This window comes from Nipponia nippon, unplaced genomic scaffold (genome assembly GCF_047370975.1).
Source record: "Nipponia nippon isolate SJK-2023a ecotype South Korea unplaced genomic scaffold, ASM4737097v1 scaffold_1, whole genome shotgun sequence".
NCBI lineage: Eukaryota > Metazoa > Chordata > Aves > Pelecaniformes > Threskiornithidae > Nipponia > Nipponia nippon.
The window spans coordinates 36545815-36570575 of NW_028262290.1; the positions used below are offsets into that span (position 1 = coordinate 36545815).

At 40.2% G+C, this 24761-nt stretch overlaps 1 protein-coding gene across 6 annotated transcripts in view; it reads left to right on the top strand.

Moving 5' to 3' along the window:
• The window catches only part of NCOA2 (nuclear receptor coactivator 2), a 198014-nt gene that overhangs the window by 87198 nt on the left and 86055 nt on the right, over nt 1-24761 (top strand). For 2 of the 6 annotated variants that reach the window (XM_087751698.1, XM_087751680.1), the window contains exon 4: nt 15180-15277. The exons of 1 other annotated variant lie outside the window; for it this stretch is intronic. The gene's annotated coding sequence lies outside the window, so the exon portion shown is untranslated. Of the gene's footprint in view, nt 1-7416; nt 7432-10366; nt 10626-15179; nt 15328-24761 lie in introns of those variants that run through there. 3 more of the 6 variants (XM_087751704.1, XM_087751719.1, XM_087751711.1) reach the window with 3 other exon arrangements.

Below are 24761 nucleotides of genomic sequence, written 5' to 3' on the forward strand. Positions count from 1 at the left end.
AAGTACTGAGGGAGCTAGCAGAAGTGCTCACCGAGCCACTTTCAACCATTTATCAGCAGTCCTGGTCAACCGGGGAGGTCCCCATTGACTGGAGGTTAGCAAATGTGACACCCGTCTACAAGAAAGGTCCGAAGGAGGATCTGGGGAACTACAGGCCTGTCAGCCTGACCTCAGTGCCGGGCAAGGTTATGGAGCAGATCATCCTGAGTGCCATCACACGGCACGTACAGGACAACCAGGGGATCAGGCCCAGTCAGCATGGGTTTATGAAAGGGAGGTCCTGCTTGACCAACCTTATCTCCTTCTATGACAAGGTGACCCGCTTAGTGGGATGAGGGGAAGGCTGTGGATGTTGTCTACCTGGACTTTAGTAAGGCCTTTGACACTGTTTCCCCCAGTATTCTCCTGGAGAAGCTGGCTGCTCACGGCTTGGATGGGCATACTCTTTCATATGATATATATATGATATATATATGATATATATCTTTCATATCATATGATTCTGTGATAATCTTTGCTGGGTAAAAAACTGGCTGGATGGCCAGGCCCAAAGAGTTGTGGTGAATGGAGTCAAATGCAGTTGGCGGCTGGTCACAGGTGGTGTTCCCAGGGCTCAGTATTGGGGCCAGTTCTGTTTCATATCTTTATCAATGATCTGGATGAGGGGATTGAGTGCACCCTCAGTAAGTTTCCAGGCAACACCAAATTGGGTGGGAGTGTTGATCTGCTGGAGGGTAAGAAGGCTCTGCGGAGGGACCTGGACAGGCTGGATCAATGGGCTGAGGCCAATTGTATGAGGTTCAACAAGGCTCAGTGCTGGGTCCTGCACTTGGGTCACAACAACCCCATGCAACGCTGCCGGCTTGGGGAAGAGTAGCTGGAGAGCTGCTCGGTGGAAAAGGACCTGGGGGTGTTGGTCGACAGCCGCCTGAACATGAGCCAGCAGTGTGCCCAGGTGGCCAAGAGGGCCAATGGCATCTTGGCTTGTATCAGGAATAGTGTGGCCAGCAGGACCAGGGAAGTGATAGTGCCCCTCTACTCAGCACTGGTGAGGCCTCACCTCGAGTACTGTGTTCAGTTTTGGGCCCCTCACTACAAGAAGGACATCGAGGTGCTGGAGCGTGTCCAAAGAAGGGCAGCAAAGCTGGTGAAGGGTCTGGAGCACAAGTCTTATGCGGAGCGGCTGAGGGAGCTGGGGTTGTTTAGTTTGGAGAAGAGGAGGCTGAGGGGAGACCTTATTGCTCTCTACAACTACCTGAAAGGAGGTTGTAGCGAGGTGGGGGTCGGTCTCTTCTCCCAAGTAACAAGTGATAGGACGAGAGGAAACGGCCTCAAGCTGCACCAGGGCAAGTTTAGATTGGATATTAGGAAAAATTTCTTCACTGAAAGTGTTGTCAAGCCTTGGAACAGGCTGCCCAGGGAAGTGGTTGAGTCCCCATCCCTGGAGGTATTTAAAAGATGGGTAGACGTGGTGCTTCGGGACATGGTTTAGTGGTGGACTTGGCAGTGCGAGGTTAACGGTTGGACTTGATAATCTTAAAGGTCTTTTCGAACCTAAATGATTCTATGATTCTATGATATGCACATTTTGTTTTACTGTCTGAAGGATTCCATTTGCACAGAGGAATGTATTTCATTTGGTCTTCTGAATGATTTTATATTTTGAAAGCTTTAAAAATTCTCTTCTCTAAACCAGATTGCTTTGCTGTGGATGACTTGATTGGAAAATAGTACATGCCTCCCTGCCTGCTTTGCATTTGTTGCTTAAATGGGGTAAATTCAGCTTGGAGAGGCTTGGGAAGAAGAGAAGGATTTAAAATTATTCCCCTTTAATTAATCCCAGGAAAATTCTGGCAAATCTGTCTTATCTTAGTGCATGCTGTATGTCTTTTGACTCCATTTCATTCTGGTCGCATAGACAAAAATCACTTTGTTGGTTTTTTTTTTCCTCGCATTGATGCTTTGGTTTGTCAATAGCCAGGTTTTGGGTTTACCTCATTTTAGCACATGCAGAATAAGCAGTGTGTGTGGTTTGTGATTTTTTTTTTCTTTTTAAAAGCTTGTTTTCTGTAAAGGAAACATTCCAGTGGTGGCGTTAGTTAAATCTAGCTTTGAAGTGCTGACCTTTTTAAATAGTGTTTTACTACGCATTGTTTTATGCCGGTGGTGATAACAGTGGTGATAATTTTTTTCCCCTGTAAAATATAAACCTTTGGTTTGTTTAAACATCATGTTATTTGAACAGAGTAAGCTCCCTCTGTGTCAGATTATTGTATGTTCTTTCTTTGGGGAAAAAGAAAAAGAAACAAACACAAGCCAAACAAAGAAACAACCCAGGCTTATTTCTTTGTTATCTTTCTTGGCTAACACATAAGGACCTTGGGTCCTACTACTGGTGCACTTCAGAGGGAAGCTAAACAGATGATTTATGCATGTTATATGTTTCTAAGTCCTTAGCAGTCTGAGACAACATAAGAACTCCATCCTGAAAAGTAAAGAACATTCTGATCTTACTCCAAGAAAACATTTGCACATAATCTTTACAGTTAAGGACATGAGTGGAGCCTTGGACTTAATGTTAGGTAAGACAGTTCAGAGAATTGAAAGATTAAGCATTTAATCCAAAACAGTATTGCTGTGGTGTTAACTAACAATTAAACTGTCTTCCCACAGTGGTACATTCTCATAAATATTCTCATATTTCTATATCATTTTGGGGTTGCAATTAAACAGTTTTCTATACAAACCTTTTTGCATGTTTATTTTTTATTTAAAGTATTTTTCAGAAGTTAAAGTGAAATATTAACACCAGGGAAAACACCACTTTTTAGCTCATGAAAATATAAAAAAGTATCTTAAATTGCCTAGAATTTTAAATGTGCCTCAGTTCTGTTTTACATAACTTAAGTCCTAGTAGTGTACCTTCTTCTGGTAATGTTGCTGTAAGTAGAATTAGTCTTTCTAAAATTAATTATTTTCTGGTTGGACTGTTCAAAAGGTCTCATAAAATCCACAGCAGAAAATAATCTGCTGAAGTACCTCTCTGTACAATTCATATAATAGTATACTACAACTACTACTACTTTCTTCAAGTTCCGTCTGGTATCTGATCTGGTCTCCAAGAAATTCTCAGTGTGAAAGAGGACAGTTTTGTTGGTCCCTGTTCAGTAGATCCTGACAGCTCTGCCTGTGGAGCCAGTGCCCTTTCCAGGGTGTTTGCACAAGATAATTCTGGGGCATTTCTGTACTGTCCTGGTACCACATTCCTAGAGTTAGTATTTTTTTTTCTCCTTTCCCCTCATGAATATGTTTAGACTTCTGTATTTGTAAAAGAACAAACATCCATCGTGCTTTCTTCTGAGTATTGTTGAAGTTCAAGGGGGTATCTGACTGTTTTCATAGTGTCACTGTAAGTTGCAACCTGAGCAAAAAGGCAGCGTGCCTAGTATTACCCACTTAAATACACCTGGCTTACTGAATGACCTTCAACAGGTCATTTTATTTCTCTGTTCATTCTGAGATCTATAAACTGCAGATAATAAAACATATATCCACCTTTGCAAAAGCTCTTTGAAATCCATGAGTAAAAGGTATCCCGTAAGGTCAAAATATGAATTATTTATTGCTACATGACATGCACAGCATGCAGACTGGAGGGTTATAGAAATCCTGTCTGTTCCTTTTTCTCCTGAGAATAGAAGTCATACCTTCAGAGCTCTACTTAGAGAAGAGGTATTCGTTGTATGAAATCTAATATAATCTTTATGTGTATGAGTATGTAATAATACTGAAACTTTGGTATCTCCAAAGAATTGGTTTCTAGTTTTAATACCCAGCTTCCTCTGACAAGTGCAAATGCACTTTTCAAAATAATAAACACTTTAAAAATAAAGAATGACTTATGAGAAGATTAGAAGGAATAGTCAGAGGTGGGGGGAAGATTGGGTTTTGAAGCAAAGGAATTAGAATGTCATGGCATCACAACTGTGGTAGGGTTACTACACGGTAACAGATCACTTCACTTCCAGGTGATTACGAATACTCGTACCCATGATCCATTTCCTAATATTTGAAATGCCAACAGTGTGCTTTGAAAGAAACTGATTTTTCTTTTAGCATGTTTCCTAGGGTTTGTTGTAGGCCCTACTTGTCATCAAAGTATAGATGGGGGAAAAAGTTGTGTGCTTACTATTTAAATTATTTATTTTATTAATTTAGGCATGTATTATTCAAGATAAGCTATATATATACGTATATGTATATATCTAGGTAGATATAGATATAAAACAATACAGAAAGCAAGAATAGGCATGTTGCAAGCCAGTTAGGGCTTTACAGTTCAATGTGAACATCTTCATCTGTACTTGGAAATCAGTAGGCAACTAGCACAGATTTTGAAGAGCCGGTATACAAGTTTCTGCTGAGATATGCTACTTTAATAATTGGGTTTCTTTATATCAGTTTTGGCCTCTGAAAGAGTTTAAGGAATGGACTTCAACAGAGCACACTTAAATTATCTAGCATTGAGATCCATGACATAGCATAAAGTGCTTGGCCTTTAATCCAAGTCCAAATATTAGGTCAGAATTGTACCCAGCTAAATCCAAAAGAGCTTTTAACTATTTGGGATAGGCCCAGACTTTCTAATTCTGACAACAGAGGCAAGAGGGTTCTTGCACAGGTTTTAAAACTCCCCTGGGGATAACAGACTCCTGGATAACTTTGGTTCTCTATGGCACTATTGAATGAAATGCAGTTGTTAGAGCTGAAGCCACGTCCGGTTGGGAAAGACTGGGGAGATGTTACTAGAAAGAAGGTTGTCGTGGAGAAGGAAAGCAGTGCTATGCCTAAGTAAGAGATTTTTAAGAAAATTGTTCAAAGAAAAATTACTTCTACATGTCTCAATACAGTTTGTTTAGAAGACTGTACTTTTAGACCATAGTAAATTGTCTGGTTAAAAGGAGCCATCTGCTTGGAAATATTTCCCTTCATGTTGCCTTCCATCTTGATTCCCTTCCATTATGCTTTAGGCATCACTTTGCTTGTTCTTTGTATTTATTTGATACTTTCATCTAGCCCTCTTCACAGCTGTAGAGTCTGAGGACTCTGCTAGTCTGATTTTTCTTATCTGCCCACAGCTCTGACTCTGCAAGTGGCTGAGATACTGCGGGCTATATATTAATAAAGGTAATTCATCTATATAAATTTACATATAATATAGATACTAAGTGAGTGTGATGTATTAAGGATTGCAGGGATCCTGTGTCATGGAAGCTTCCTAAGTGCCTAAAACCTAAATGGGTACTTTATCTCCTCCTCTTCTTTCTCCTTATTCTTCTCAGTAATCTCCATTGCAAATACAAATGTTAGTGTCAGTGTTATGTAGGCGTATACCCGGCCCAGTATTCCCTTTGCTGTTTTTTCCCCTTGTATTATGAAATATTTAAACGCCATGACAGTATTGCCATGACAGAAGTTTTTTCTAAAACCCTGCTTTATTAGAGAAGAACAACATTGCAGCCAGGAGCTGTAATCTCATATTGCCCGATTTTCTAAAATTGAGGCATTTTAATTGACCCTGTTACTTAATTCCCAACCCATCACTCATTACTTCCACTGGGGGCTCTCCCTTGTTGCTCCTCTCAGAAAGCGTTCTCACATATACCCCTCCTCAGTGCCAACTAGTCTATGCCTATATATAGTATGTACAGCTAGCATATTCAGAGTTGTGTTAAATCCAAAGTCTCCAGACAGCAGGTAATTTAAGAAACTGCATCTCTCTTGGCTAATAGGGACATAGATTTGCCGTTCTTTACTGGCCTCTTTCCTTGTTTTTTTAAAATTTCTTTTACTTCAGATGTCTTTGCCTACTGATCTGTAAGGGCTTACATTTCTGGATGGTAATCACTATATGTTGCACCCACTCCCATGTAAGAGTGAAAAAATGAAAAAGTTATTTTTTCAAGGCCTTTCAAGAAAAAAAATCCTTCAGCTGATTGCTAATACCTTCTTTGAACAGTAACATCAGCAAAAACAGTGTCAAGCATGCTGTCGCGGTTTCACCCCAGCCAGCAGCTAAGCACCACACAGCCGCTCGCTCACTCTCCGCCCCCCCCCGGTGGGATGGGGGAGAGAATTGGAACAGTGAAAGTGAGAAAACTTGTGGGTTGAGATAAGAACAGTTTAATAATTGAAGTAAAATAAAATAGAATAGTAGTAGTAGTAGTAGTAGTAATAAAAATAATAATAACCTACAAAGCAAGTGATACACTATACAATTGCTCGCCACCTGCCAACCGATGCCCAGCACGTCCCTGAGCAGCAATTGCTGCCCCCTGGCCAACTCCTCCATTTATATACTGAGCATGACGTCATAGGGTATGGCATAGCCCTTTGGCCAGTCTGGGTCAGCTGTCCTGGCTGTGCCCCCTCCCAGCATCTTGTGCACCGGGCAGAGCATGGGAAGCTGAAAAGTCCTTGAGCAGTGTGAGCGGTACTTAGCAACAACTAAAACATCAGTGTGTTATCAACATTATTCTCACACTAAATCCAAAACACAGCACTATACCAGCTACTAGGAAGAAAATGAACTCTACCCCAGCTGAAACCGGGGCACATGCTTTTCAAGAGAATCACTCCAGTTTGAGAACAAAACTCCCTTTAATATTAATTAATAGCCTTAGTTCACTTAAATTACATTCTATCCACCCCTGTTAGGCTGTTGTCTGGGAGAACAAGTGATTGTCCCTGAACCGTGGCTCTCCTGAGCTAAGTTAGAAGCCACTTCCAAAATCTGAGTGGCTATCAGAGTGTCTGTGTAGATGTTCCAAAACAACAGCATCCCAAACCCACACCTCCCATCGTATGCAATAAGGAGAAAATTAACCTTCCAATGTCCAGGACCCTACATGGCCTTATCAGTCAAAATTAGTACTGCAGCATCATCTGTAAATCAGTTGATACAAATGCACGTCATAGAACAAAACCGCAAGATGTTCTTGAAACATTGCTCAGCAAGCGAGGCAGGCTGGATTACCCTTGGGCAGTGGCAGTGGCCGTATACTTGGTGTTGAAGGTGGCCCCACGGAGCATCTTGCTTCTCAGGTGGAGGCGTAGTTCGGAAGCACAGAGCACATCAGTTCTCTCATGGTTGCTTTGGTTGTCTGTTGGCTTGTGGTTGAATTTCTGACTTTTGAAAGCCATATATGACTTTACGTCCAGATTATTTCACAGATCATCTCTGTCTTCTTTTGCCATACTGCTGTTAAAACTGCCAGCACAATGTTCTCTGTGGGGCCTTTTTGTCTTGATGTGTTGCATGCCCTGCCTATTTTCTCTGTAGTTTTGGGAAAGAAATTGCACAGGAGAAAGGACAGTTAATTTCAGGGACTTGGCTGATCTCTTCTCAGAAGGATACCCTCTTCACTCAAGGTAAATGGCTTATACAGTGTTATTTATTATTACGTTATTAACTTGAAGCTTAGAAAATGTGGGTTCTTAAGCACCTGGGACAGGCAATTTGTAAAAATCTAAATAACTTTTAAATCTCATATTAAGGGTGATTTGCTAAGGGTTTTAAGAAATAGTCCTGTGAACTGTGAAGTACTGCAGTTTCAAGATGAGAGAGTCATGACAACCATGTGTTTGAAAGATAAAGATGGGAGTCTCTTTGCCAAAAGCAAAGCAATGAAATAGCTGTGTATTCTTCCAAACTTGACTTTTCTCCCCATTTAACTGACTGTGTATCATCTCGTGCTTCAGTACAACATGCTCAAGTGCGGTCTTTAAGAAAGTGAAATGTGCTGTCCACATTGTGATATTTTTGTTAGATTAGAGAAAGGTAATGCTTTTGAGATTCAATTTAAAATGTGTAAACATGTTAGGGGCCGCTACTTTTACATTGAGGGAAGATCTGTCAGCCCTGCTATTTGCATTTGGAATCAGTTGTAATGTGCCTGCCATCTATTTTCAAAGATTGCGTTTGACTTAACTTTTCATATTGATGTACAATGTAACATTGATATGTGTGTGTAGGAGTTTCTCAGGATGGGACAGGATTTGCTATATGTTCTAAATATTTCAGATTAAAATGAGTGTATGCTCTTTCTGAGACTTTCCTTTCAGTCATACATATGCACCTACTTTGCAGTCCATTTTAGGGAAAACTTAAGACAAACTGAAGTTGAAAAGTAGATTTCTGTTTTGGAATTCAGTGTGTTGAACTTTTCTCTTAGAATAGACCCAAGTCCTGACATGTTTCCTCTTTTATCATAGACTTAAATATTTAATGCTAACCACACTGGGGGTTGTTTGAGATTGTGTAGCATTTCAGCTCAGAATTAGGTCTCTGTTAGAATGTTATATCTTGTTTCTACTGCAAATAATTACCTGCTTACCTAAATCTTGCTCTTACTTTATTTAGGTGAAATTAGTATTGTCTTCCATGTTTTAATGCTGCCATTTGTTATTACTGGCATTAGTTTGCTAACCTGCACTTTTGTCGGACGAGAAGTGAACAAGCCCGGTTTCTGTTGAACACATAGCTGTCATTGTTTTAAATATTCCTTAATACCCTGCATTCAGTGATTGCCATTGTATTAGCGCAAGGGGTTTTTTTATGTTTTTCCCTCACCAAGTAAAATTTGAAGTTCTTGAATTTTCACAACACTTCAGTTAAATCTCAATTTTGTCACATCAACCTTACTATAAAAAGGAGCACAGACCAATTGTCCTAAAGTTGATTTTTATTTCATATCAGAGTATTTAATTATTTTATTGTAAATCAAATGAATTCCAGCTGCTGCTAGTTTTCCTTTCACTTTTTTGTTTTTCTTCGTAGGCTGGAGTCTCTAGCTCTTGGTTTTCTCATCAAATAGTGTTATCTCTGACAGCCCTCGTAGTTTTCAGAAGTATTTGTGCTTGGGCTTAGTTAAACAGGGTTTTTTTCATGATTCTGTCTGATACCGATAGAAATTATCACCAGAACACTGTAAAGCTCTTAATAGAAAAGCTGACTTTCTTTAGTTTCTCTTCCGTACCTCATATCATCCACTGATACTCTGGATGTTTAATAATACCAAAATTTGGGGCATGACCCTGCTTTACTGTGCACTAAATTCCTAACAGTTAAGGCAAGAGTTCAGTCCTCAGTGTTTACTGTTCATCACTGTTCACCATCGAGCATTTACACTGACTTAGTGCTGTTTGACATGTTTGTAAGATTTGACTAGAGTGGGTGATGCAGCCTTAAATTAGCTTATCATTGATTCTCAAATTTGTAAAGAGTAACTGTCCCTGTGTTCCAGTGTCTCCCATGTGAAGCTAGTTGTAATCAGTAGTGTCTCCCTTCTTCAGTGAGGTCTCCTGGAGGGATGTGAAAGCCCAGAATTTCAGGGTCTGCAAGATGTAGTCTCTCTGTGTTTCCTCCTTGCTGCTCACGGGAACTGGCTTTTCAAATGCACAGTAATGTCGGCAAGCCACTAGCAGTTAGAAGGCGACTACTGACCATAGACGAGACATGAGACTTTTATGACTTACTGGGTAATGTTAACTTTCTCTTTGGAGAGAGGTCTAGGTGCAGAGACCCACGTATTCATCAGCAGGTATGGTAGAGTAATTTGCTGTATCCTGAACTAAAGGTAGAGGTCCCACTTGCATTAAACACAACAGCAACTTTCTGTTTCAAGGAAAACCACAGGCAATGTATCAAATCTTGCTGAGTTCACACAGTGTTGCTGTTACAGCCAGATGGAGCGTTACACTGTGCTGCCCTGCCTGGTTATCAGAGACCATGAAATTTCACCAAATGATTTCTTCCTTAATCCTCTACCTTGATTGAGCCATATGATGTCATTTAGAACGATATTTGTTTCTAGCTGAGACTACATGAAAGAAAACCTGCCTTATCCTTGAATGAATTAATATGATTTTATTCCACTATTAATAATAAACATTTTCTAGGCTGACTTTCATCTAATTTAAACTTGTGTCTAATTTAAATCTCAGCCATTGAGTCTTGCCAGCTGTTAGTCTGCAGGTTTCAGGAGCCTTTTGTTATCAGAAGTCTTTTCCCATATAAGTGTTTCTGTTCTAAGATGAGGTGAAAGAAAGAGTCTGAGCTGATTTTAAAAATATATTCACTGAAAGGCACCTTCTGTAGAGCTCAAAGTCCTTTCCTTAAAAAAAAAAATCCTGGACTCTTCATAATTAAGCTACATTCTGTTAAAAACGGATGGTAGCACTAGATGTTATTACATTTATGTAACGTATTGTGTTAATACAACATTTATTTCTGTGCTGTAGTATTTCTATTCTGGTTCTGGTTTTCTCTGCTTGCTCAACTTCCTGTGCCGAGTTCCTCTCCGTGTGCTGTCAGCGCGGGTGGAAGCCGCCCGCTGTGCTGAGCTTGGCCTTCTGCGGGTTGAGGTCCATCTTCACCAGGGAGCACCTCGCTGTGTACGACCTGTAGAGAGCACCAGCAAGCACCCCGAGGCAGAGGCTCTGAGGAGAGGATCTGACCCTTTTTTAGTTGGCAAGAGGAGAAAGAGCTGAGCCAGGAGCTGACCATTTCTCGATCACTCTGACAGAACCCCATTTTCTTCTTTCATATTCCTTCTTAATTAAAGGTAAGGGGGTGAAGCAGTAAAGATTAAAAAAAAAAAAAAAAAAAAAGAAATCCCAACCATTACTCAAAAATCTCAGTAAACAGGAGTCATCAAACTTGTATTTAGAAAAAGAAAAAAAAAAAGCCGCACAATTGTCAATGGACATGCCCATACAGAACTTAATTGCTATATATAGCACACACCACAGTATTGAATTCTCCAGTTAGATATTGCAGAAACTTGCACAGAGAATACTCTGAGTGGGTGGCTGCGTGCACACTTAGGAACTTAGGAGAGCCCTGGTAAGCTGTGTTCAAGAAGCACAGGCATTTTCATACTACGATGAGAAGTAAACAGTAATATCTCAGTGACTGAGAGAGCAGGGAGTGTCTTTTCATTGCCCTCATATGGACAGAAGTCGCAAGGTACTTAGCACCGTAGGTGTATGTACTGCTAATACAGAGATTGACTGTGCGAAATGCCAAGTGCTCCAAATTCCAGTGGAAGTACATTTGACACGATTCTTGTGTCCCTCAAGAGGAGATGCAAAGGTCAGAAAAACTAGATTTTTTTCCAGTATCCTATTTATTTTTCCTCAGCTGGTAAAAGGAAAAAGAAAAATCTATTTAGTTTTCAAGTAGTGGTGGATTAGGAGTTCCTGAACTGGTAAAATGTTAATATCATTGGCATCTAAGTCAACAGGTTTCCAGTTTTGACTTGTAAACCCCAGTGTTTTTGTTAGTGGTCAGATAGAGAAATTTAAAAAATTGACCTAATATTTGAAAGCTGTATGCTTGCTTCTACATTTATTGAAACAACACATGAAAAATCATTGCACTGTCTTTGTTCCTGACCTGAGCAGTAATACGCTTATTGTGCTTCTTGGAAGTCAGTCCTAGCAGTTTCTGCTTGTCGTTCTCTGTGCCGGTGCGGGGCTTTGCCCTTCCAGTCTTTCTCACAAGCAGTTCTTAATGCTGCCTAGTCAGCTTTCCTAAAAGTCAGCGGCCTCTTGCCTTGAATAAAGCCTAGCAAGTTAGCTTTGCAATCTTTCAAACACATTTTGAAGTGTCTTGCTATTCTGCCAGGTAAACAAGGGCCATCACTATAGCTGGTAATTATGGTACCCCTTTGGGTACTCCAAGCTGAGAGGACTGAGGGATTATGAAGGTGGAATTGGATCCTCCTGGATATGGTATAGAGGGTGAAAGAAAGGACTAAAAAAATCATGTTTTGGGACTAAAAAGACTGAAAAGATGTTTTGGGATTGCTTTACGAGTCCTTGCCTCAGGTGCAGGTGTGTTAGAAGACGGGCAAACAACGCCAAATTGTGTCGTGGTATGTCCTCGTCTCTGCCCAATTCACGCTTTCTTAAGGGAAAATAAAGGAAGAAAAAGAAAATACAAACTCAAGAGAACTGTGAAATGAATGCAATGAAAGCAGTTTTCTGTTTATCAGTTTCAATTATTTGATCATGCTAAAACATAAATTGTAAATGTTTTAGTGAAGGTGCAGCTTTCCTGAGTCTAGTGCAAAGCCGCCTGTGGCTGGGCAAACAAAATGAAGTATTAATTAAATATATTTCTTAGAGAAAACGTAGATGAACCTTTTCTGCTGTGTGAGATGTTTGTCTTATCCTAATATAAAAAAATCTGTAGTGTCAGAATTAGTTTTAAAGGTCACCTGCTCATCCCCAAATTATGTGTATGATTCCTGTGAAACTATTTAAAAGGAAGCAACAATTCTCTTGTTTCCATTGGAAGCATGTATTCGCTGCCTGATAAAAGCAAAAAGCCTTTCCTCCTTTGCACTTGCATGTTTCCTTATTTATATTCAGACTGGTGTTTTCTAACAGGAATATTTTTTTACTCATTTCTTCTTTCCCTTTTTGTCTACAATCCGTCTGTGCACTGCTGTGGTATGTTCCCTCTTCTCCATTCGCTGTATCTGTACTCTGCTCTTCACTAAGCAATCTTTTTAACAACATCTGTATACTTTCACTCCTATCAGTCTTCAGTTCGTATTTTATTGCTACAACGACCCTTTTTTGTTACCCCCTTTTTATTTACACATAATTCCTTCCCTAATGCTGTGATTATTGTGTTTGTGCTCACCATATTGTGTTGTCTTTGAATTTCTCATCTTATGGTTCCTGTAAATATCGGCAGTACAGTTCTATCTATGGTATCTGACTGGTATGCTCCCATTTTTAATTTTTTCCTTAGATCTGTACTTCACAAGTGAAGTATTTGTGTGTGTGTGTGTTCTTGTGAAAGCTTATTTTCCTTCTGGTGCTTGTCTATTAATATATTTTCTTGAACCATCAGAGTGGCTCTCTGTAATCCTCACAGTTTTTCCCACATTTGTATCATTTTTCCAATTTAACCACTATGCTTGATACACGTTCCTTCAGCTGAGGAATTAATAAGGAAAATGCAACTGGCAATTTGTTTTAATAAAAGAAAGTTAAGATTGCAAAGCATTTCTTGTTCTATTGGGCTTGAAGTTATAGGTAGCTTTGAATAATGTTCATTTTGCTTACCCTATATAGTGTGGTGCCTTGAGATGGAAGGACATACTTAGAAAAAACTGGCAAAAAGAAATTCAATTTAGTGTATATGTTTAAATGTTTTTCTGCTGAATATGGTGTATTATATAGTCTCCTTATGGAACCAGATTATTTCCTCCTGGATTTGGGATCTTTCTCACAGATTATCTCTAAAGCATGGAAAAGGGAAGAGTAGAAAAAAGGATTTGTGCTGCTGCAGTAGGGGCCCCGTTCCCATTCCGTGTCCAGCTCCTCTGCCGCAGAAAGGTTGTGCCTCAGTTTTGGTCGTAGCCCTGGAGTAGGGATCCCCCAGAGCCTTGGGCAGGGCCACTTTCCTGAGTAAGGCTGTCCCTAGGGAGAGGAGTAAACAGAAAAGGTGACAGGGCAATGCTGGCAAAGGTGGTGTGTACCGGATAGCCACTGTTCCCTCCAGTTTCCACCTTACTTTCCTATAAGTACAACCACAGTCTGTAACTTTTTCAGTTTCTGGAGAAACCGTAAGTTTATGATTAATGTTGTCTTTAAGGAGAATGATCTGGTGTAATGGGAAAAGATGGAAGTAGAAGGAGAAAAGGAGATAATTCTGTTTCCTAATCAGATTGGAAAAGAGTAGGTACAGGGCTGCAAAAGTTGTTTTGCAGACTTGAAAATTACTTTAAGATCGTTCATCTACAACTTTCTTAAACAGTTTGCAAACCCCAACACCGAAACATCAGGTGAAAGGCTACGCTGGTCCATGCCCTCCTGTTCTGCCCAGCACTGTCAGAGGGGAACAGACCGGGGGGAATAAATTGGATATCTTTATGCTATGTGCCAAGGTGACAGGGAAACGGTGTGCCAGTGTAGAGGAGGGAAGGTTTGTTCTGCTTTCAGTCTGTGAAATGCTTCAGTGAGGGTAGGACAGAGCACTATGTTTGCCTGTATACTTTGCTTTTTACAAGCAGGAAACCTTCTGAACAGTGAGGTGCAAACCCACCCCAGGACTGGCGCTCTCTGTCAGGAGGGATGGGAACTCTGAAGGTGAAGCTTAGGTGGGTTTCCCCACTGGGTGTATTTAAAAAATGCTTAAGATGATTGTCAGAGTACTGAGTTAAAGCAAGATAAAGGATGTTGCTTTTTTTTTAAAAAAAAAAAAAAAAAAAAAAAGGCAAGCACTCACACTGGAGGTTACAGCGCAAATCATTTCTTATTTGTGCTTTTTTGTATTTGCAGGAGAGTTGGGTGCTGGGAGGAGTTGAACCATAGGATGTTGCTGAGAGGAGAGTATTTATTGCAGCAGAACTAAAATTACAGGCAAAAAATTAAAGTACTCTAGGGGAAAAGCAGTAATTCTAGCATGCCAGATATTCAGTATTAAGCATGCTTAATATTCAGTTTAGTCTCATGTGACATGTTTATGACCAGTGTGTGTGCCCCAACGAAGGCACTGCCTAAAAATGTATTTGTTAATTAGTTTTGGCGCAAGAAGTAGAGAGAGTGCATGGATTCCTCTTTTCCGCCGACAGCACAATTTGCTTTTTGGTAGAGGAAGATGCAAAATGATTTCAAGTGTGCCGGGTTTGGGTTTCTCCTGGAGTCGTACCCTTAAAATCAGCAGAAGGGAGGGAGGGGAGTTACTCTGTCTATTATTATCAAGCTCTGCTAATGTAGCCCGGGCGCCACGTGACTGCAGAAAAGGCTATTATCTCAATGAAAAGGAAACTGCTTTTTAGAGCAGCAACAGAACAGAAGCAGGAGGAATTTTCGAGTACTCCACCATGCTGGATTGTCAAAGGGGGATCTCTCTGATCAGCAGTTAGGGAAGGATTAGCGTGGCCAGTTTGTCAGCTGTCATTAGAAGCAGATGACAGAGATGATAAGCTGCTGTGTGCGCACGTCCTCACTCAGCATGTGCTTTGGTTTACATCAAGACATAACACTGGTTTGGGATAATGGAGAGCTGATATTTTTAAGGCTGTAAATTTACTGGTAATTGTCTCCTTTTTTTTTATTTTTCCTTTTTTTTTTTCCCTCCTGTTTTTAATAAAAAGCCACTGTGATGGATGGGGAATTTATCTACATCTTGATCTGAAGACGCAGAAAAACTAGTGAGATCTGCCTTCAACTGCAAAGGCTTGAAGACGACAAGGTGTGTTTCTGAAGTGCCGTGACTTCATTGTTAGCGCTCTCTTTTTGCACGTACGTGTGCTCCCGCGTGTGCATCGTAGGTGTCTGGGTGTTGCGGGGGTGGGGGGGGGGAAGGGGAGGTGTCGGGTTGAGGGAGTGGGAGGAAGAGGTAATTTCTTTTTGAGCAAGAGAGTTTAAAGATAATATTTCTAAATAGCAAATACAAAGAAATAATGTAAATTTGATTCTCCGGTTTCTGTAGTTTCCCCCCCTTTTTAATGGCTACAGGTGTACTTGTGGTTGCCTGTGACAGTTTTATGGGTTTATAAGGCTAAATATATATCTTAGTCAGTGCACAGGAAATATTTTTGTAAGCAAGTTTTCTGGCATCCAGAATAACACACAAACCCATCTATATTTTCCCCCTGTCAAGAGGAGGTGGAGCCCGAGAGTGTCTTTTTCATTGCAGTAATTACTATTCAGTGTTCGGTAAATTTTATGCACATGAAAAAGTACAGAGTAAGTCAGACTGAGACATTTTTGCAATAAAGCTTTCTCTTTCTGACCAAGAGCTTAAGTAGACAAAACACACTGAAACATTTGTAGTTGTTATATAACTTTCTCTAATCTTAATAGTTTTCTTTACAAATATGTGAACCCGTAAACAGAATGACATTCAGTTAATCTTCAGACCTCCTATTTATCTCATGGTTATGCATGCTGATGTCATTAAATATCTTGGCACTATTTACCTTTCTTTTAACCTTGGGAGGGCAACATTTAATATTGCAGATTAATTAAATAATAATATCCTCTGAAAAACGTTATAGATGGTTACTTGTAGTAAGTGAAGATAGTATGCTGTCTCCCCTGCTCGGGAAGTTCTTGCAAGCTTGTTGGCTTTATTTTCCTGTCGTACACAGCATTAAGCCCAGCATTGCTCTTTACCTCACAGCAGTCATACTAATCCCGGACCACAAAAAATAGATAAAATGAACTGTTTGGATTTGCGTGGGAGTGCTGATCGTCACTTCTCTAGAATTTTGTCTCCAAAGTTAAGGGCAGGATTGCAAAGATACATATAACAGGTCATTACTGCAGTGCACTGGCAGTTTGCTGGAAGTGTGTTTTCCTGGATTCATATTGAAATAGTGGTGGTGACTATCATGCTTAGAATCCGTTTAATAATTAACTACATACATACAGGAAATGCCTTAGTTTATTTTATTTGGGACTTTGAAAAACTCATGCTACTTTGAGATAGGAGGGGGGAAGGAAAATATTATTGTTTTTCAAATTAATGTAGTATGTGTTTGAAGAGACTTTATTTCATACTGTGAGGGCAGAGCCAGAAAAGTAAACAAGTTAGCGCTATTTATTTGCTTGTTCTCTTTTGTCTCAGTTTGATTATTTTAATTGCGGTATACCTACATTTTGATACAGAGGCCTGGAGCAGGCGGTGCCGTTGAGTAGAGGCTTGAGAGCCCGTCACGTTCACGGCACCAAATGTCGAAGCCGCAAGAACAATGAAACTTCCTCTCTGCTTTTTGTGTTTTCTTCCTTTATTTCATTACGGAAGATCTAACAAGATAGTGGAGGCCGAGTAGCACTTACTGAAGTGTTGGCACTTACGTTATGTAGAAAAATAGGTTTTTGCTGCTTGTACAGTCATTTTGATTTGCCCAATGCCTTTTAGGATGTATTAAGGGGTGAAATTTGAACAAAATCAACCTTTTATGTAGACTGTGTTTTTCAAATGGCTCTGTGTTTGCACAAAACTCAAATTGGGGTGTTTTCTATCATAAGCAATTTCTTATGGAAGTATGGTATGTAGCATATATAAAACTTCAAGCATTATCTTTGACGAGAGTAGTTTTGTTTGCCTGCACTTCAAAATCCTGTATGCTACTGTAGTCAACAAGATTACACTAGTAATGTTCAAAAGGTGTTGCCCCCCCACCCCCTTGTCTTTTCTTCCCCTCTCCCCTTGTCATCTCTGTAAGGTAAATTGCTTGTGCAAGCAAGGAGGGAAGGCATGACTGCATTGCAAAATATGCTGTGTTGTAAGAAAAAAAAACGTTCTTGGAAAGTCTGAGCTAGAGGACTACTTTGAAAATTACATTTCACTCCAGAGTTCTAAGCATAACATTTAATAAGAAATGCCATTAGGAACTCAACTGGCTGGTTAGATTTTGCAGCACCATTTTATTTATTTATTTAGACTAGTAGCAGGGAAAAAAAGGAGGAAGGGCGTGAAAACAACCTTGATTCTTAGAATCTACTTCATTAATAAGTTGAATAAATTTGTTAGCACGCTACTATAGAATAGCCCCATAATTGTAACAAGAAAGTTGAGTTAAGGCTGAGGACTGTGTCTACAAGCCAAGTTGTCTGAGCTGAGTGAAGGAGAAGAACATCAGTAAGTTGATAATCATCGTACCTGCAAGGAAGTCCTGATGGAGTCATCTTACTGCCTGCATTCCTCGTTAGCTTTTCTTACTCGCACATGTTCAGCTGTGACAGGCCTAGAAGGATGCCTGAATTGCACTAAAAATTATTACTAGCAGGTAAAGCTTTAGTCTCTGAAGGTGAGGGGTAAGATTTGAAAGCCTGTGTCTTTCAGAAATGGGCTGCTCTCGATAGCCGCGAGTCTGTGGCTGACCCTGCGGATAGCTGGAGTTGTACAGTGAGGGACTGGGAAGGGCTAGCTGGGATGTGAGGATAGAGAGCATAAGGAAGACAGATGAGGGTCCTAAATGAAGAAGAAAACCAAAAGTTTATGATAAATGAACTTAATTTGCAGTGTGTGTTGTACCTGAATCTCCTCTTTGCTCTTCCCATTTCATTTTCTCGTATGCACACTGTCCCCAAACAAGCTTCATCAGGATACTCTCATGCTTTGAGTTTCCATTCCCGATAGCATAGGCTGTTGTGATGGAGCAACCATCTAATGCAAGATTCTTGTGAAGAAACTTCTTTTAGAACCGCATAGTAATAAAATGACTTTTGTTGCTTTTCTTGACGTTTTCCCAGATGTTCAGTCCAACTAGTTTTAAATGTGTGTTATTTTTTACTTTGGGCCAGTGTGTCGCAGGCTTCTGGTTAACTCCTTCTACGAATGCAGTGGGTGTTTCTTCCACTCTTTAGTGATGATTATATTCCAAAATAAAAAATACTTGGAATATGTGCTAATTCTTTCTTGGCACTTGTGATTCTTCTTTACCATAAATGGTTTCATTATTAACAGAAATTAATTTCAGTTTATTTTTACAAAGAGAATAAAATGGCTGATAATGAGCATTCAGCTTTAATAGTAGAGTAACCTTGTTCTCTTTGGGCTGCAGGATGCAAGCATAGTTGTGTCAGTCCTATGGAGTGATTTATGGCCAACAAAAGAGAGAAATAACAGTTTGACATCTTCCTCTAGTAGACTAGGAGGAAAATCCAAGCTTCAGCGAAGTCAGTGATAAAATTCTGATTTATTTCAGTTGAGTCATAACATCCCCTTAGAACTCTTCAATTTTTTTTCCAGAATGTCATTTCTGCTGTTAAGGGAGCTGTAGTAAACCTTATAGGATGTTCTCTGTAAGTGTTGTGGAGGCCAAAGGTGTATATGGATTTAAGAAGGAATTAGGCACAACTGAAGATAGGTTGAGAGGGAGGAGGAGGACAGCAACACCACAGCTAAACTTGAACCACTGATTGTCAGGGACAGAGAGGGGTGATATCAGGGGGAAGGATCATTCTGCAGCTGCCTTGTACTTTTTCCTGACGCATCTGCTATTAGCTTCCATGACAGACTAGTCACTAACTAAATGTCTCTTTCATTTGACTCATGCAGCCATTCCTATATATGTCTTATTTGGTCGCAGTCTGTATTCATATATGCGTGTGTATATACACACACATGCACACTGGTGAGTACAAAGCTTGTGTCCACAAGGTTTTGTTCCTTTGCAGCTGACTAACTAAAGCAACAAGATGAGTTGTGTTTTCCTTTTAAATGCTTTCAAATGACAATTAAACCCTCATCTTCTTTTGTTATTGCTGGTTGCAGTATTTTACTAAAGCAAATAGAAGAGTATGAATGAAGACCGACATGAAATTTGAAGTCATTAATAATTGTTATTCATGTTGACAGATCAGTTTTTAAACTCATGGATGTATTAAGAACATATTTGATTGGGGTGTACAGGCTACTATGGACATTTACTTTTTATCAGGTTAATCGTACTTCATAAGTGTTTGCAAGACAATTGTGTGTGACTGACATAATTTATTCTATTAGTTTTGATTTATGTGGTTAGTAACAACGTGTGTAGTTAGTACTCTCAATGCATTTGCCAAGAGTTTAACATACATCTAACACATCTGTATTTAGTACAAAACTGCAATTCTGCATGTTGGGAAATGATAAAAGTGTAATCTCTTATGCATATAGCTGTAGTCTCTCAAAAAGCATGTATTAAATTGGTTGTTCTTCAAACTTTAATAAGAAAAGAGTAATAAATTTTTTTCTATTCCCAACTCTTACACTGCTGCTGCAGTATAAACGGATGATACTGGCATGGGTACCAGTATCAGTAGTATCCACCTGCTGAGGGAAACTACCTGCTCATGCAAATATCGGATAGGAATAGGGGCCAAACCCCGTCTGGTCTCTCTCGTAACATCTAGGACCACATCCTTGTCACCAGGGCACCCTCTGGGACCAGGGCTGAGGCAAGCCACGTGATAGGCTGAGGAGGATGCTGAGTTTTCCAGGGAAGATGCTCTAAATGCTTATCAGAGGCAGAGAGGATGGGTAAGCCAGGCACCATACTGAAAAGGATGACTTGGGTATACAATTTCAGGAAGTGGTGCAGGGTTCTGAACGTCGTGTGGGCACCAGCCACATCCCTGACTGACCGAGGATGTCAACGTGAAGTCCAATTCACCTCATAGCCAGCTGTTAACATCACTATAGCCATGGCCATTTGTGGAGCTGAGTATTAGCATTCACTACAAGAAGGACATTGAGGTGCTGGAGCGTGTCCAGAGAAGGGACACAAAGTTGGTGAAGGGCCTAGAGCCCAAGTCTTATGAGGAGCTGCTGAGGGAGCTGGGGTTGTTTAGTCTAGAGAAGAGGAAGCTGAGGGGAGACCTTATTGCTCTCTACAGCTACCTGAAAGGAGGTTGTAGCGAGGTGGGGGTCGGTCTCTTCTCCCAAGTAACAAGTGATAGGACGAGAGGAAATGGCCTCAAGCTGCGCCAGGGGAAGTTTAGGTTGGATATTAGGAAAATCTTCTTCACCGAAAGGGTGGTCAAGCACTGGAACAGGCTGCCCAGGGAAGTGGTTGAGTCTCCATCCCTGGAGGTATTTAAAGAATGGATAGATGTGGTGCTCGAGGACGTGGTATAGTGATGGACTTGGCAGTGCTAGGTTAATGGTTGGACTCGATGATCTTAAAGGTCTTTTCCAACCTTAACGATTCTATGATTCTATGATTCTATAACTTGAATATAGGTATGTTTGACTTTGGTCTCTTGTTAACTTGCAACCTTCTGGAACAAAGCAGCTTGAATTCTTGATTCTTATATTGAAAATTTATTGCTATAGACTGTTAAACTAAATGCATGCTTATGCGAGCATCTCAATATTTTAGGAAGAACTGTGGAGTATATAAGTGTATCTTGTAGGTACGCGTGGAGTAGAAATGCTTTAGATAATGTTTAGGTACACTTCCTGCAAATCAGAGTTTTAATTCAGTGCTTGGCATTCGAAAGAATGGCCCGAAGTTTCAACATGCTTCCTAGGAATAGGTGGTTGGGTAGAAGAGAAAAACAAGCCCTCTTAGTGCTGCAGCTATGTGAAAATCAGAAACATGAGTTCGATTTTTGATTAGGCACCAGAGAAGACACATAGAGCTGGGCTTTCTGAACTGCAGCAAAAATTTCAGTAAGATCGTGTGTTTTCAGTAACAGTATCTACTCCGGGACAGAAGGGACATTATTTTGAGGACCAGGTTAGAGCTATGAAAGGTGGCATGCAACATAACCATCTCTTGCTGAGGCTCCAGTGCGAGCTTTTGTTGCACATCACACAGCACCTGAGCGCGCAGAGATGCCAAGCTGATCCTAGTGACCGGGAGGACCGACACCTCTCTAGCTGTGTGAAGTCATTGAAACTGAGGTTGATAAGTGACGGAACTCAAATTCAAATATGTTAGGTTTGATATCTCTGCGTATAGGTTCGATAACTCTATGTATTACGTACTGTATACAACTGATGCAGAAACACAATGCTGTGCTCTCTGGCTTGCCCTCTGCTTTTTACTTTTTAGCCTGATGGAACCCAGTTTCCTGAGCTTTTTATTGATGGAATATGTTTTATCTAAAGTAAACAGACTGGTATTTGACAGGCAGTTAGCTGGAGTTAAATCCTAATATAGGCATGCCTATGCCACAGAGATGCATAAATGCCTTTGTTGATTGTCATCGGTCATATTTTTCTCACTGCTAAGACAGGCATCTTGAAAATCACACTAAACTGTATAAGCTTACTGGTATTGTAAGTAATGTATACATTTGTATCAGTTATATTTATGAGATTAGAAAATGTTCCTGGATTTGAGTTTTTCCACGGTGCCTTACACTTGTGAGAGCAGCTGTTTCACTCTTCCCCTCTCCCTGGTCTGGTTTTCCCCTTGTTCTTTGGTGGTTTTAGGGGGTAAGGTTGGTGTGGGAATTTAAGGGGACAACTAACAGTTTTGAAACTGAGATTGGCAGAAGAGGATTCAGTAGGAGTTAAAATATGCTTAACTCACTGTTTCAGAAGTACCAGCAACTGGAAATGAAAGCTATTTAAATACGAAGTTTCCTATTATATTATCCTTTTCTATGTTAGATTTGCATCATTTCTCAGCTATGCTATTCACAAAGTTTTACTTTAAATCACAGTAGATTTGAAATACTGTGCTTCTAAATTAGTCTCATAAGTTGTTAATAATTGTGAACTATAAGAAAAATTCTAGGTTAAATAAACATCTTATGTGGGAACTTGGACTCTTCCTTTTCCAGTGAAAATGCTTGCAGGCTTAATATTTTTTGCAGCCACAGTTTGATACTTATCAAATGCAACATAAGAGGTTAAATGGTTTTAGAACTACTTTTGGGTTTTGTTTGGTTGGTTTTGTTTTGTTTTGTTTTGTTTTGTTTTTTAACTTAGCTACCCACCACAAACAAAAGTATGCAAGAGTGACTGGCGTATATACAAATAATGTTCTGGCACTGCATTTTGGTTTTTAATCTGGTGTTTTAAGGGGAGCTTTAGTGGTATCAAGCTGCATTTCTTTTGTTGATGAGTATTAAGAAACAATCTTTGATAACAAGAGAGGTAGAATCCCAAACCTGAAATTACGATACAGTCTTGAACAATTTTTTGGAGTAGTACCACCTGCCTCCTCTTTGACAATGTTTTGGTGAAAACAGACCTTTTCCTCTTTAAAAGTGGAAATGGAGCAAACCTCTTGTACGTTATATAAAAAATAGTACTTTCTTCCTCTGATATTTTTGCTCTGGTGTCTTATTAAAGCCTAGTCTTGCTATTCCTGGGCATATTAGAGGTGGCTGACGTAGGCTAATCCGTAAGCAGCTGAGTGAGTGGCTCTGTTAAGAGCCTTAGCCTATGGGAATACGGAAGGTAGGAGCCATCTTACAGTGCTGGGGTCGGCCTGGAGGGGTTTTTGCAAGGTCTCAAGCAAACCAGGGGTTTCTCAAAACTGTGGTTTTGAGTAGCTGAGAAAAACCTCTTTCTCCTTCAAGATTTAGGTGGATTTTAAAGAAAGTCCTATTAAATACCAGTCTATAACACTGAACATTAATGTTAGCCATTTATTTGATTGTTACAGCATGTGTTAAAGAGCTGCTGCCACCCATTTGCAGCCTAATGTGTTTATTAGACGGTCTTCCCAGTGGCATCTTGAAGTGTCTTTCAGCTAAAAAATTCATGAGCATTATTGGCTTTCAGGCTGCAAATGGAATACGTCTTCTTCTTACTGTCTAATACACCACTCTAAAGCCATTACACAGGAGTAAGGGAAAAGATATTGTTGAGGAAGGAGCCTTTGGCTTAAACATTTGTTTATAGTCTGGTACAGCTTTTTGTAGACTGAGCAAAAATGTGAGTAGTAGGTGTTGGAGACAGTTTTCTGTTCTTTTATACACGGGCTCAATGGCATTTGCTAGTAAATTATGTTCCTTTTCTTAGTTCTAGTTTGTGGAGTTCAGGAATAAAGTAGAAGTTAGTAAATATTACCGTAAATCTTGTTTTAATGTTACCTGTAATAGGCTCTCTTTCACATGAAATCGTATCTTCTAAATAACAACTGTTATTTTCAGATAGAAGAGGTTATGGGTGGACGTCAGATTTTAGTACAAATCCTTTAAAGGTGGCTAGAGTTTTTCAGTGTGCTGCTACCACCTTCCTCATAGAAACTCTGGTTTCTATTTTTGCTTTGTACTGCGTGGCTGTTGCAGGGTGGCAAAGATTTGAGGTAGTTTCATCTATAGCGAAAGTGGTCATGCTGCTTCAGGAAAAAAGCATACCCTTGAATAACTTAATTTGTATTTTTAATATGAAGTTACCATCACCAACCAAGGTATTGGACATCTTGCTTGTTTTGGCAGGCTGGCATTGTTTCATTTGGGGTGTATCTGAATTCCGGGTGTTGGGTGATGAAGGATTGGTATAGTAGTTGGTTGTAGAATATGTGCCTTAACCAGGGATGCAGGAGGATGATTTAATATAACTTTAACTTTCTTTTCTGTTGAACTTTTTAGCGGTCGATCTCTTGCTTTAATTTAATTTTGCCAGACAATACAGTCTTCTTTTTTTTTCCTGCTCCTTTGATTTCCCTTGATTTTCACCTCTGTTTTTTTACTCATTTCCAAACCCTTATCCATGTCTCTCTGGATTTGTCAAAATACCTGTGCAAGAGAAAACTTGCACATGAGAAGGCTGAGCTTTTCCGAGCGCAGTGCGTGCATGGGGCAGGCGGGCTCAATTAGCTGATTGGGATTCTGACGGGTGCTACAATGAAAAGTGCTGGGAGTCCAAGCAACCCTTCCTCCTGAACCGCTGTGTTTCACCAATGAAAGGGTGGCCGTAGGCTCCAGTGGCTCCAGTCTCTGATCATAGAATCATAGAATTGTCAAGGTTGGAAAAGACCCTTAAGATCATAGAGTCCAACCGTTAAGCTAACACTGCCAAGTCCATCACTATACCATGTCCTCGAGCACCACATCTATCCGTTCTTTAAATACCTCCATGGATAGAGACTCAACCACTTCCCTGGGCAGCCTGTTCCAGTGCTTGACCACCCTTTCGGTGAAGAAGATTTTCCTAATATCTAACCTAAACCTCCCTTGGCGCAGCTTGAGGCTGTTTCCTCTCGTCCTATCACTTGTTACTTGGGAGAAGAGACCGACCCCCACCTCACTACAACCTCCTTTCAGGTAGTTGTAGA